A 16,188-nucleotide genomic window follows, 5' to 3' on the forward strand; every position below is an offset into this window, starting at 1 on the left:
TATACAGCACTGGGGGGGTCCCTGTTATACAGCACTGGGGGGGGACCCTGTTATACAGCACTGGGGGGGGGCCCTGTTATACAGCACTGGGGGGGGGTCCCTGTTATACAGCACTGGGGGGGGCCTGTTATACAGCACTGGGGGGTCCCTGTACAGTCATGTGCGGCACTATACCTCCCAGCATGTCTTCAGCAGTCTGGTACCGGACACATAGAGTACACTATAGGGAATCACATCCCGCCCATACACACAACTGCGCTCCAAACCACTACAACCGGAAGTCACCTGACCGAGGTCTCCACAGCGTCCGTCACTATGGTGACGCCTCCGCAGTTGGCCGGAAATACGTCATCGCGTCTTCCCGAGAGTGGGCTCTTCAAACGCCGAGAGTGGGAACTTTTCCTCCGGTAACGTATAGCTAACTAACCCGAATGATACGATATAGGGCCCGACCCCTTATTACCCTTCGAGGACCACCCTAAATAACGTTAGGAAGATTCATCAGAACCTCAGGAAAAGAGGAGCAGTCGCCATAGCAATTAATAAGTTCTGATTGGTTGCTATGGGCAACTGCTGCTCTTTTCCTCTGTACAGGTTTTGCTAAATCTTCCCATTGCCTCTTAATTATATCAATGAAATATCCAAATCAGTGTTTCCCAGCTAGGAAGCCTCCAGCTGTTGCAAAACTACAACTCACAGCCTATAGAAATCATATGGAGTCTGTATATAACACCTTGTATTGTAGATGAGCAGATCACAGTCCAGTATATACAGTACAGTCTATAGAAATCATATGGAGTCTGTATATAATAACACCTTGTATTGTAGATGGGCAGATCACAGTCCAGTATATACAGTACAGTCTATAGAAATCATATGGAGTCTGTATATAATAACACCTTGTATTGTAGATGGGCAGATCACAGTCCAGTATATACAGTACAGTCTATAGAAATCATATGGAGTCTGTATATAACACCTTGTATTGTAGATGAGCAGATCACAGTCCAGTATATACAGTACAGTCTATAGAGATCATATGGAGTCTGTATATAACACCTTGTATTGTAGATGAGCAGATCACAGTGCAGTATATACAGTACAGTCTATAGAAATCATATGGAGTCTGTATATAACACCTTGTATTGTAGATGAGCAGATCACAGTCCAGTATATACAGTACAGTCTATAGAGATCATATGGAGTCTGTATATAACACCTTGTATTGTAGATGAGCAGATCACAGTCCAGTATATACAGTACAGTCTATAGAAATCATATGGAGTCTGTATATAACACCTTGTATTGTAGATGAGCAGATCACAGTCCAGTATATACAGTACAGTCTATAGAAATCATATGGAGTCTGTATATAACACCTTGTATTGTAGATGAGCAGATCACAGTCCAGTATATACAGTACAGTCTATAGAAATCATATGGAGTCTGTATATAACACCTTGTATTGTAGATGAGCAGATCACAGTCCAGTATATACAGTACAGTCTATAGAAATCATATGGAGTCTGTATATAACACCTTGTATTGTAGATGAGCAGATCACAGTCCAGTATATACAGTACAGTCTATAGAAATCATATGGAGTCTGTATATAACACCTTGTATTGTAGATGAGCAGATCACAGTCCAGTATATACAGTACAGTCTATAGAAATCATATGGAGTCTGTATATAACACCTTGTATTGTAGATGAGCAGATCACAGTCCAGTATATACAGTACAGTCTATAGAAATCATATGGAGTCTGTATATAACACCTTGTATTGTAGATGAGCAGATCACAGTCCAGTATATACAGTACAGTCTATATAGAAATCATATGGAGTCTGTATATAATAACACCTTGTATTGTAGATGGGCAGATCACAGTCCAGTATATACAGTACAGTCTATAGAAATCATATGGAGTCTGTATATAACACCTTGTATTGTAGATGAGCAGATCACAGTCCAGTATATACAGTACAGTCTATAGAAATCATATGGAGTCTGTATATAACACCTTGTATTGTAGATGAGCAGATCACAGTCCAGTATATACAGTACAGTCTATAGAAATCATATGGAGTCTGTATATATAACACCTTGTATTGTAGATGAGCAGATCACAGTCCAGTATATACAGTACAGTCTATAGAAATCATATGGAGTCTGTATATAACACCTTGTATTGTAGATGAGCAGATCACAGTCCAGTATATACAGTACAGTCTATAGAAATCATATGGAGTCTGTATATAACACCTTGTATTGTAGATGAGCAGATCACAGTCCAGTATATACAGTACAGTCTATAGAAATCATATGGAGTCTGTATATAACACCTTGTATTGTAGATGAGCAGATCACAGTCCAGTATATACAGTACAGTCTATAGAAATCATATGGAGTCTGTATATAACACCTTGTATTGTAGATGAGCAGATCACAGTCCAGTATATACAGTACAGTCTATAGAAATCATATGGAGTCTGTATATATAACACCTTGTATTGTAGATGAGCAGATCACAGTCCAATATATACAGTACAGTCTATAGAGATCATATGGAGTCTGTATATAATAACACCTTGTATTGTAGATGAGCAGATCACAGTCCAGTATATACAGTACAGTCTATAGAAATCATATGAAGTCTGTATATAACACCTTGTATTGTAGATGAGCAGATCACAGTCCAGTATATACAGTACAGTCTATAGAAATCATATGGAGTCTGTATATAACACCTTGTATTGTAGATGGGCAGATCACAGTCCAGTATATACAGTACAGTCTATAGAAATCATATGGAGTCTGTATATAACACCTTGTATTGTAGATGAGCAGATCACAGTCCAGTATATACAGTACAGTCTATAGAAATCATATGAAGTCTGTATATAACACCTTGTATTGTAGATGAGCAGATCACAGTCCAGTATATACAGTACAGTCTATAGAAATCATATGGAGTCTGTATATAACACCTTGTATTGTAGATGAGCAGATCACAGTCCAGTATATACAGTACAGTCTATAGAAATCATATGGAGTCTGTATATAATAACACCTTGTATTGTAGATGAGCAGATCACAGTGCAGTATATACAGTACAGTCTATAGAAATCATATGGAGTCTGTATATAACACCTTGTATTGTAGATGAGCAGATCACAGTCCAGTATATACAGTACAGTCTATAGAAATCATATGGAGTCTGTATATAACACCTTGTATTGTAGATGAGCAGATCACAGTCCAGTATATACAGTACAGTCTATAGAAATCATATGGAGTCTGTATATAACACCTTGTATTGTAGATGAGCAGATCACAGTGCAGTATATACAGTACAGTCTATAGAAATCATATGGAGTCTGTATATAACACCTTGTATTGTAGATGAGCAGATCACAGTCCAGTATATACAGTACAGTCTATAGAAATCATATGGAGTCTGTATATAATAACACCTTGTATTGTAGATGAGCAGATCACAGTCCAGTATATACAGTACAGTCTATAGAAATCATATGGAGTCTGTATATAACACCTTGTATTGTAGATGAGCAGATCACAGTCCAGTATATACAGTACAGTCTATAGAAATCATATGGAGTCTGTATATAATAACACCTTGTATTGTAGATGAGCAGATCACAGTCCAGTATATACAGTACAGTCTATAGAAATCATATGGAGTCTGTATATAACACCTTGTATTGTAGATGAGCAGATCACAGTCCAGTATATACAGTACAGTCTATAGAAATCATATGGAATCTGTATATAATACCTTGTATTGTAGATGAGCAGATCACAGTCCAGTATATACAGTACAGTCTATAGAAATCATATGGAGTCTGTATATAATAACACCTTGTATTGTAGATGAGCAGATCACAGTCCAGTATATACAGTACAGTCTATAGAAATCATATGGAGTCTGTATATAACACCTTGTATTGTAGATGAGCAGATCACAGTCCAGTATATACAGTACAGTCTATAGAAATCATATGGAGTCTGTATATAATAACACCTTGTATTGTAGATGAGCAGATCACAGTCCAGTATATACAGTACAGTCTATAGAAATCATATGGAGTCTGTATATAACACCTTGTATTGTAGATGAGCAGATCACAGTCCAGTATATACAGTACAGTCTATAGAAATCATATGGAGTCTGTATATAATAACACCTTGTATTGTAGATGAGCAGATCACAGTCCAGTATATACAGTACAGTCTATAGAAATCATATGGAGTCTGTATATAACACCTTGTATTGTAGATGAGCAGATCACAGTCCAGTATATACAGTACAGTCTATATAAATCATATGGAGTCTGTATATATAACACCTTGTATTGTAGATGAGCAGATCACAGTCCAGTATATACAGTACAGTCTATAGAAATCATATGGAGTCTGTATATAATAACACCTTGTATTGTAGATGAGCAGATCACAGTCCAGTATATACAGTACAGTCTATAGAAATCATATGGAGTCTGTATATAACACCTTGTATTGTAGATGGGCAGATCACAGTCCAGTATATACAGTACAGTCTATAGAAATCATATGGAGTCTGTATATAACACCTTGTATTGTAGATGAGCAGATCACAGTCCAGTATATACAGTACAGTCTATAGAAATCATATGGAATCTGTATATAACACCTTGTATTGTAGATGAGCAGATCACAGTCCAGTATATACAGTACAGTCTATAGAGATCATATGGAGTCTGTATATAACACCTTGTATTGTAGATGAGCAGATCACAGTCCAATATATACAGTACAGTCTATAGAGATCATATGGAGTCTGTATATAACACCTTGTATTGTAGATGAGCAGATCACAGTCCAGTATATACAGTACAGCCTATAGAAATCATATGGAGTCTGTATATAACACCTTGTATTGTAGATGAGCAGATCACAGTCCAGTATATACAGTACAGTCTATAGAGATCATATGGAGTCTGTATATAACACCTTGTATTGTAGATGAGCAGATCACAGTCCAGTATATACAGTACAGTCTATAGAAATCATATGGAGTCTGTATATAACACCTTGTATTGTAGATGAGCAGATCACAGTCCAGTATATACAGTACAGTCTATAGAAATCATATGGAGTCTGTATATAATAACACCTTGTATTGTAGATGAGCAGATCACAGTCCAATATATACAGTACAGTCTATAGAAATCATATGGAGTCTGTATATAACACCTTGTATTGTAGATGAGCAGATCACAGTCCAGTATATACAGTACAGTCTATAGAAATCATATGGAGTCTGTATATAACACCTTGTATTGTAGATGAGCAGATCACAGTCCAGTATATACAGTACAGTCTATAGAAATCATATGAAGTCTGTATATAATAACACCTTGTATTGTAGATGAGCAGATCACAGTCCAGTATATACAGTACAGTCTATAGAAATCATATGGAGTCTGTATATAACACCTTGTATTGTAGATGAGCAGATCACAGTCCAGTATATACAGTACAGCCTATAGAAATCATATGGAGTCTGTATATAATAACACCTTGTATTGTAGATGAGCAGATCACAGTCCAGTATATACAGTACAGTCTATAGAGATCATATGGAGTCTGTATATAATTACACCTTGTATTGTAGATGAGCAGATCACAGTCCAGTATATACAGTACAGTCTATAGAAATCATATGGAGTCTGTATATAATAACACCTTGTATTGTAGATGAGCAGATCACAGTGCAGTATATACAGTACAGCCTATAGAAATCATATGGAGTCTGTATATAACACCTTGTATTGTAGATGAGCAGATCACAGTCCAGTATATACAGTACAGTCTATAGAAATCATATGGAGTCTGTATATAACACCTTGTATTGTAGATGGGCAGATCACAGTCCAGTATATACAGTACAGCCTATAGAAATCATATGGAGTCTGTATATAATAACACCTTGTATTGTAGATGAGCAGATCACAGTCCAGTATATACAGTATAGTCTATAGAAATCATATGGAGTCTGTATATAACACCTTGTATTGTAGATGAGCAGATCACAGTGCAGTATATACAGTACAGTCTATAGAGAAATCATATGGAGTCTGTATATAACACCTTGTATTGTAGATGGGCAGATCACAGTCCAGTATATACAGTACAGTCTATAGATATCATATGGAGTCTGTATATAACACCTTGTATTGTAGATGAGCAGATCACAGTGCAGTATATACAGTACAGTCTATAGAAATCATATGGAGTCTGTATATAACACCTTGTATTGTAGATGAGCAGATCACAGTCCAGTATATACAGTACAGCCTATAGAAATCATATGGAGTCTGTATATAACACCTTGTATTGTAGATGAGCAGATCACAGTCCAGTATATACAGTACAGTCTATAGAAATCATATGGAGTCTGTATATAACACCTTGTATTGTAGATGGGCAGATCACAGTCCAGTATATACAGTACAGTCTATAGAAATCATATGGAGTCTGTATATAACACCTTGTATTGTAGATGAGCAGATCACAGTCCAGTATATACAGTACAGTCTATAGAGATCATATGGAGTCTGTATATAACACCTTGTATTGTAGATGAGCAGATCACAGTCCAGTATATACAGTACAGTCTATAGAAATCATATGGAGTCTGTATATAATTACACCTTGTATTGTAGATGAGCAGATCACAGTCCAGTATATACAGTACAGTCTATAGAGATCATATGGAGTCTGTATATAACACCTTGTATTGTAGATGAGCAGATCACAGTCCAGTATATACAGTACAGTCTATAGAGATCATATGGAGTCTGTATATAATAACACCTTGTATTGTAGATGAGCAGATCACAGTCCAGTGTATACAGTACAGTCTATAGAGATCATATGGAGTCTGTATATAACACCTTGTATTGTAGATGAGCAGATCACAGTCCAATATATACAGTACAGTCTATAGAAATCATATGGAGTCTGTATATAACACCTTGTATTGTAGATGAGCAGATCACAGTCCAGTATATACAGTACAGTCTATAGAAATCATATGGAGTCTGTATATAATAACACCTTGTATTGTAGATGAGCAGATCACAGTCCAGTATATACAGTACAGCCTATAGAAATCATATGGAGTCTGTATATAACACCTTGTATTGTAGATGAGCAGATCACAGTCCAGTATATACAGTACAGTCTATAGAAATCATATGGAGTCTGTATATAACACCTTGTATTGTAGATGGGCAGATCACAGTCCAGTATATACAGTACAGTCTATAGAAATCATATGGAGTCTGTATATAACACCTTGTATTGTAGATGAGCAGATCACAGTCCAGTATATAGAGTACAGCCTATAGAAATCATATGGAGTCTGTATATAACACCTTGTATTGTAGATGAGCAGATCACAGTCCAGTATATACAGTACAGTCTATAGAGATCATATGGAGTCTGTATATAACACCTTGTATTGTAGATGAGCAGATCACAGTCCAGTATATACAGTACAGTCTATAGAAATCATATGGAGTCTGTATATAACACCTTGTATTGTAGATGAGCAGATCACAGTCCAGTATATACAGTACAGTCTATAGAAATCATATGGAGTCTGTATATAATAACACCTTGTATTGTAGATGAGCAGATCACAGTCCAATATATACAGTACAGTCTATAGAAATCATATGGAGTCTGTATATAACACCTTGTATTGTAGATGAGCAGATCACAGTCCAGTATATACAGTACAGTCCTATAGAAATCATATGGAGTCTGTATATAACACCTTGTATTGTAGATGAGCAGATCACAGTCCAGTATATACAGTACAGTCTATAGAAATCATATGAAGTCTGTATATAATAACACCTTGTATTGTAGATGAGCAGATCACAGTCCAGTATATACAGTACAGTCTATAGAAATCATATGGAGTCTGTATATAACACCTTGTATTGTAGATGAGCAGATCACAGTCCAGTATATACAGTACAGCCTATAGAAATCATATGGAGTCTGTATATAATAACACCTTGTATTGTAGATGAGCAGATCACAGTCCAGTATATACAGTACAGTCTATAGAAATCATATGGAGTCTGTATATAACACCTTGTATTGTAGATGGGCAGATCACAGTCCAGTATATACAGTACAGCCTATAGAAATCATATGGAGTCTGTATATAATAACACCTTGTATTGTAGATGAGCAGATCACAGTCCAGTATATACAGTATAGTCTATAGAAATCATATGGAGTCTGTATATAACACCTTGTATTGTAGATGAGCAGATCACAGTGCAGTATATACAGTACAGTCTATAGAGAAATCATATGGAGTCTGTATATAACACCTTGTATTGTAGATGGGCAGATCACAGTCCAGTATATACAGTACAGTCTATAGATATCATATGGAGTCTGTATATAATAACACCTTGTATTGTAGATGAGCAGATCACAGTCCAGTATATACAGTACAGTCTATAGAAATCATATGGAGTCTGTATATAACACCTTGTATTGTAGATGAGCAGATCACAGTCCAGTATATACAGTACAGTCTATAGAAATCATATGGAGTCTGTATATAACACCTTGTATTGTAGATGAGCAGATCACAGTCCAGTATATACAGTACAGCCTATAGAAATCATATGGAGTCTGTATATAACACCTTGTATTGTAGATGAGCAGATCACAGTCCAGTATATACAGTACAGTCTATAGAAATCATATGGAGTCTGTATATAACACCTTGTATTGTAGATGGGCAGATCACAGTCCAGTATATACTGTACAGTCTATAGAAATCATATGGAGTCTGTATATAACACCTTGTATTGTAGATGAGCAGATCACAGTCCAGTATATACAGTACAGTCTATAGAGATCATATGGAGTCTGTATATAACACCTTGTATTGTAGATGAGCAGATCACAGTCCAGTATATACAGTACAGTCTATAGAAATCATATGGAGTCTGTATATAACACCTTGTATTGTAGATGAGCAGATCACAGTCCAGTATATACAGTACAGTCTATAGAAATCATATGGAGTCTGTATATAACACCTTGTATTGTAGATGAGCAGATCACAGTCCAGTATATACAGTACAGTCTATAGAAATCATATGGAGTCTGTATATAATTACACCTTGTATTGTAGATGAGCAGATCACAGTCCAGTATATACAGTACAGTCTATAGAGATCATATGGAGTCTGTATATAACACCTTGTATTGTAGATGAGCAGATCACAGTCCAGTATATACAGTACAGTCTATAGAGATCATATGGAGTCTGTATATAATAACACCTTGTATTGTAGATGAGCAGATCACAGTCCAGTATATACAGTACAGTCTATAGAAATCATATGGAGTCTGTATATAACACCTTGTATTGTAGATGGGCAGATCACAGTCCAGTATATACAGTACAGTCTATAGAAATCATATGGAGTCTGTATATAACACCTTGTATTGTAGATGAGCAGATCACAGTCCAGTATATACAGTACAGTCTATAGAAATCATATGGAGTCTGTATATAACACCTTGTATTGTAGATGAGCAGATCACAGTCCAGTATATACAGTACAGTCTATAGAAATCATATGGAGTCTGTATATAACACCTTGTATTGTAGATGAGCAGATCACAGTCCAGTATATACAGTACAGTCTATAGAAATCATATGGAGTCTGTATATAACACCTTGTATTGTAGATGAGCAGATCACAGTCCAGTATATACAGTACAGTCTATAGAAATCATATGGAGTCTGTATATAACACCTTGTATTGTAGATGAGCAGATCACAGTCCAGTATATACAGTACAGTCTATAGAAATCATATGGAGTCTGTATATAACACCTTGTATTGTAGTTGAGCAGATCACAGTCCAGTATATACAGTACAGTCTATAGAAATCATATGGAGTCTGTATATAATAACACCTTGTATTGTAGATGAGCAGATCACAGTCCAGTATATACAGTACAGTCTATAGAAATCATATGGAGTCTGTATATAACACCTTGTATTGTAGATGAGCAGATCACAGTCCAGTATATACAGTACAGTCTATAGAGATCATATGGAGTCTGTATATAATAACACCTTGTATTGTAGATGAGCAGATCACAGTCCAGTATATACAGTACAGTCTATAGAAATCATATGGAGTCTGTATATATCACCTTGTATTGTATATGAGCAGATCACAGTGCAGTATATACAGTACAGTCTATAGAAATCATATGGAGTCTGTATATAACACCTTGTATTGTAGATGAGCAGATCACAGTCCAGTATATACAGTACAGTCTATAGAAATCATATGGAGTCTGTATATATAACACCTTGTATTGTAGATGAGCAGATCACAGTCCAGTATATACAGTACAGTCTATAGAGATCATATGGAGTCTGTATATAACACCTTGTATTGTAGATGAGCAGATCACAGTCCAGTATATACAGTACAGTCTATAGAAATCATATGGAGTCTGTATATATCACCTTGTATTGTATATGAGCAGATCACAGTGCAGTATATACAGTACAGCCTATAGAAATCATATGGAGTCTGTATATAACACCTTGTATTGTAGATGAGCAGATCACAGTCCAGTATATACAGTACAGTCTATAGAGAAATCATATGGAGTCTGTATATATAACACCTTGTATTGTAGATGAGCAGATCACAGTCCAGTATATACAGTACAGTCTATAGAAATCATATGGAGTCTGTATATATAACACCTTGTATTGTAGATGAGCAGATCACAGTGCAGTATATACAGTACAGTCTATAGAAATCATATGGAGTCTGTATATAACACCTTGTATTGTAGATGAGCAGATCACAGTCCAGTATATACAGTACAGTCTATAGAAATCATATGGAGTCTGTATATAACACCTTGTATTGTAGATGGGCAGATCACAGTCCAGTATATACAGTACAGTCTATAGAAATCATATGGAGTCTGTATATAACACCTTGTATTGTAGATGAGCAGATCACAGTCCAGTATATACAGTACAGTCTATAGAAATCATATGGAGTCTGTATATAACACCTTGTATTGTAGATGAGCAGATCACAGTCCAGTATATACAGTACAGTCTATAGAAATCATATGGAGTCTGTATATATAACACCTTGTATTGTAGATGAGCAGATCACAGTCCAGTATATACAGTACAGTCTATAGAAATCATATGGAGTCTGTATATAACACCTTGTATTGTAGATGGGCAGATCACAGTCCAGTATATACAGTACAGTCTATAGAAATCATATGGAGTCTGTATATAACACCTTGTATTGTAGATGAGCAGATCACAGTCCAGTATATACAGTACAGTCTATAGAGATCATATGGAGTCTGTATATAACACCTTGTATTGTAGATGAGCAGATCACAGTGCAGTATATACAGTACAGTCTATAGAAATCATATGGAGTCTGTATATAACACCTTGTATTGTAGATGAGCAGATCACAGTCCAATATATACAGTACAGTCTATAGAAATCATATGGAGTCTGTATATAACACCTTGTATTGTAGATGAGCAGATCACAGTCCAGTATATACAGTACAGTCTATAGAAATCATATGGAGTCTGTATATAATAACACCTTGTATTGTAGATGAGCAGATCACAGTCCAGTATATACAGTACAGTCTATAGAAATCATATGGAGTCTGTATATAACACCTTGTATTGTAGATGAGCAGATCACAGTCCAGTATATACAGTACAGTCTATAGAAATCATATGGAATCTGTATATAACACCTTGTATTGTAGATGAGCAGATCACAGTCCAGTATATACAGTACAGTCTATAGAAATCATATGGAGTCTGTATATAATTACACCTTGTATTGTAGATGAGCAGATCACAGTCCAGTATATACAGTACAGTCTATAGAAATCATATGGAGTCTGTATATAATAACACCTTGTATTGTAGATGAGCAGATCACAGTCCAGTATATACAGTACAGTCTATAGAAATCATATGGAGTCTGTATATAACACCTTGTATTGTAGATGAGCAGATCACAGTCCAGTATATACAGTACAGTCTATAGAAATCATATGGAGTCTGTATATAACACCTTGTATTGTAGATGAGCAGATCACAGTCCAGTATATACAGTACAGTCTATAGAAATCATATGGAGTCTGTATATAACACCTTGTATTGTAGATGAGCAGATCACAGTCCAGTATATACAGTACAGTCTATAGAAATCATATGGAGTCTGTATATAACACCTTGTATTGTAGATGAGCAGATCACAGTCCAGTATATACAGTACAGTCTATAGAAATCATATGGAGTCTGTATATAACACCTTGTATTGTAGATGAGCAGATCACAGTCCAGTATATACAGTACAGTCTATAGAAATCATATGGAGTCTGTATATATAACACCTTGTATTGTAGATGAGCAGATCACAGTCCAGTATATACAGTACAGTCTATAGAAATCATATGGAGTCTGTATATATCACCTTGTATTGTATATGAGCAGATCACAGTGCAGTATATACAGTACAGTCTATAGAAATCATATGGAGTCTGTATATAACACCTTGTATTGTAGATGGGCAGATCACAGTCCAGTATATACAGTACAGCCTATAGAAATCATATGGAGTCTGTATATAATTACACCTTGTATTGTAGATGAGCAGATCACAGTCCAGTATATACAGTACAGTCTATAGAAATCAAATGGAGTCTGTATATAACACCTTGTATTGTAGATGAGCAGATCACAGTCCAGTATATACAGTACAGTCTATAGAGATCATATGGAGTCTGTATATAACACCTTGTATTGTAGATGAGCAGATCACAGTCCAGTATATACAGTACAGTCTATAGAAATCATATGGAGTCTGTATATATAACACCTTGTATTGTAGATGAGCAGATCACAGTCCAGTATATACAGTACAGTCTATAGAGATCATATGGAGTCTGTATATAACACCTTGTATTGTAGATGAGCAGATCACAGTCCAGTATATACAGTACAGTCTATAGAAATCATATGGAGTCTGTATATATCACCTTGTATTGTATATGAGCAGATCACAGTGCAGTATATACAGTACAGCCTATAGAAATCATATGGAGTCTGTATATAACACCTTGTATTGTAGATGAGCAGATCACAGTCCAGTATATACAGTACAGTCTATAGAGAAATCATATGGAGTCTGTATATATAACACCTTGTATTGTAGATGAGCAGATCACAGTCCAGTATATACAGTACAGTCTATAGAAATCATATGGAGTCTGTATATATAACACCTTGTATTGTAGATGAGCAGATCACAGTGCAGTATATACAGTACAGTCTATAGAAATCATATGGAGTCTGTATATAACACCTTGTATTGTAGATGAGCAGATCACAGTCCAGTATATACAGTACAGTCTATAGAAATCATATGGAGTCTGTATATAACACCTTGTATTGTAGATGGGCAGATCACAGTCCAGTATATACAGTACAGTCTATAGAAATCATATGGAGTCTGTATATAACACCTTGTATTGTAGATGAGCAGATCACAGTCCAGTATATACAGTACAGTCTATAGAAATCATATGGAGTCTGTATATAACACCTTGTATTGTAGATGAGCAGATCACAGTCCAGTATATACAGTACAGTCTATAGAAATCATATGGAGTCTGTATATAACACCTTGTATTGTAGATGGGCAGATCACAGTCCAGTATATACAGTACAGTCTATAGAAATCATATGGAGTCTGTATATAACACCTTGTATTGTAGATGAGCAGATCACAGTCCAGTATATACAGTACAGTCTATAGAGATCATATGGAGTCTGTATATAACACCTTGTATTGTAGATGAGCAGATCACAGTGCAGTATATACAGTACAGTCTATAGAAATCATATGGAGTCTGTATATAACACCTTGTATTGTAGATGAGCAGATCACAGTCCAATATATACAGTACAGTCTATAGAAATCATATGGAGTCTGTATATAACACCTTGTATTGTAGATGAGCAGATCACAGTCCAGTATATACAGTACAGTCTATAGAAATCATATGGAGTCTGTATATAATAACACCTTGTATTGTAGATGAGCAGATCACAGTCCAGTATATACAGTACAGTCTATAGAAATCATATGGAGTCTGTATATAACACCTTGTATTGTAGATGAGCAGATCACAGTCCAGTATATACAGTACAGTCTATAGAAATCATATGGAATCTGTATATAACACCTTGTATTGTAGATGAGCAGATCACAGTCCAGTATATACAGTACAGTCTATAGAAATCATATGGAGTCTGTATATAATTACACCTTGTATTGTAGATGAGCAGATCACAGTCCAGTATATACAGTACAGTCTATAGAAATCATATGGAGTCTGTATATAATAACACCTTGTATTGTAGATGAGCAGATCACAGTCCAGTATATACAGTACAGTCTATAGAAATCATATGGAGTCTGTATATAACACCTTGTATTGTAGATGAGCAGATCACAGTCCAGTATATACAGTACAGTCTATAGAAATCATATGGAGTCTGTATATAACACCTTGTATTGTAGATGAGCAGATCACAGTCCAGTATATACAGTACAGTCTATAGAAATCATATGGAGTCTGTATATAACACCTTGTATTGTAGATGAGCAGATCACAGTCCAGTATATACAGTACAGTCTATAGAAATCATATGGAGTCTGTATATAACACCTTGTATTGTAGATGAGCAGATCACAGTCCAGTATATACAGTATAGTCTATAGAAATCATATGGAGTCTGTATATAACACCTTGTATTGTAGATGAGCAGATCACAGTCCAGTATATACAGTACAGTCTATAGAAATCATATGGAGTCTGTATATAACACCTTGTATTGTAGATGAGCAGATCACAGTCCAGTATATACAGTACAGTCTATAGAAATCATATGGAGTCTGTATATAACACCTTGTATTGTAGATGAGCAGATCACAGTCCAGTATATACAGTACAGTCTATAGAAATCATATGGAGTCTGTATATAACACCTTGTATTGTAGATGAGCAGATCACAGTCCAGTATATACAGTACAGTCTATAGAAATCATATGGAGTCTGTATATAATAACACCTTGTATTGTAGATGAGCAGATCACAGTCCAGTATATACAGTACAGTCTATAGAAATCATATGGAGTCTGTATATAATTACACCTTGTATTGTAGATGAGCAGATCACAGTCCAGTATATACAGTACAGTCTATAGAAATCATATGGAGTCTGTATATAACACCTTGTATTGTAGATGAGCAGATCACAGTCCAGTATATACAGTACAGTCTATAGAAATCATATGGAGTCTGTATATAACACCTTGTATTGTAGATGAGCAGATCACAGTCCAGTATATACAGTACAGTCTATAGAAATCATATGGAGTCTGTATATAATAACACCTTGTATTGTAGATGAGCAGATCACAGTCCAGTATATACAGTACAGTCTATAGAAATCATATGGAGTCTGTATATAACACCTTGTATTGTAGATGAGCAGATCACAGTCCAGTATATACAGTACAGTCTATAGAAATCATATGGAGTCTGTATATAACACCTTGTATTGTAGATGAGCAGATCACAGTCCAGTATATACAGTACAGTCTATAGAAATCATATGGAGTCTGTATATAACACCTTGTATTGTAGATGAGCAGATCACAATCCAGTATATACAGTACAGTCTATAGAAATCATATGGAGTCTGTATATAACACCTTGTATTGTAGATGAGCAGATCACAGTCCAGTATATACAGTACAGTCTATAGAAATCATATGGAGTCTGTATATAACACCTTGTATTGTAGATGAGCAGATCACAATCCAGTATATACAGTACAGTCTATAGAAATCATATGGAGTCTGTATATAACACCTTGTATTGTAGATGAGCAGTAAGGTAAATCGGCATTTCCAACCTAGGTGCCCTCTGTTGTGGTCTTGGACTGTCTGGGTATGCTGGGCTTTGTAGTTTTGCAAC

The 16,188-nt window shown here is 35.7% G+C and overlaps 1 protein-coding gene across 1 annotated transcript in view; it reads left to right on the forward strand.

Annotated features, from left to right (window-relative positions):
- Window positions 1–328: 328 nt before the first annotated feature.
- LOC130319403 (centrosomal protein of 112 kDa-like) overlaps window positions 329–16,188 on the forward strand; it is a gene marked incomplete at its 3' end in the record, with an annotated part of 46,004 nt that continues 30,144 nt past the window's right edge. Inside the window, exon 1 of the mRNA XM_056552935.1 lies at window positions 329–407. The remainder of the gene's footprint in view (window positions 408–16,188) is intronic.

Source organism: Hyla sarda, unplaced genomic scaffold, assembly GCF_029499605.1.
Source record: "Hyla sarda isolate aHylSar1 unplaced genomic scaffold, aHylSar1.hap1 scaffold_2125, whole genome shotgun sequence".
Lineage (NCBI taxonomy): Eukaryota > Metazoa > Chordata > Amphibia > Anura > Hylidae > Hyla > Hyla sarda.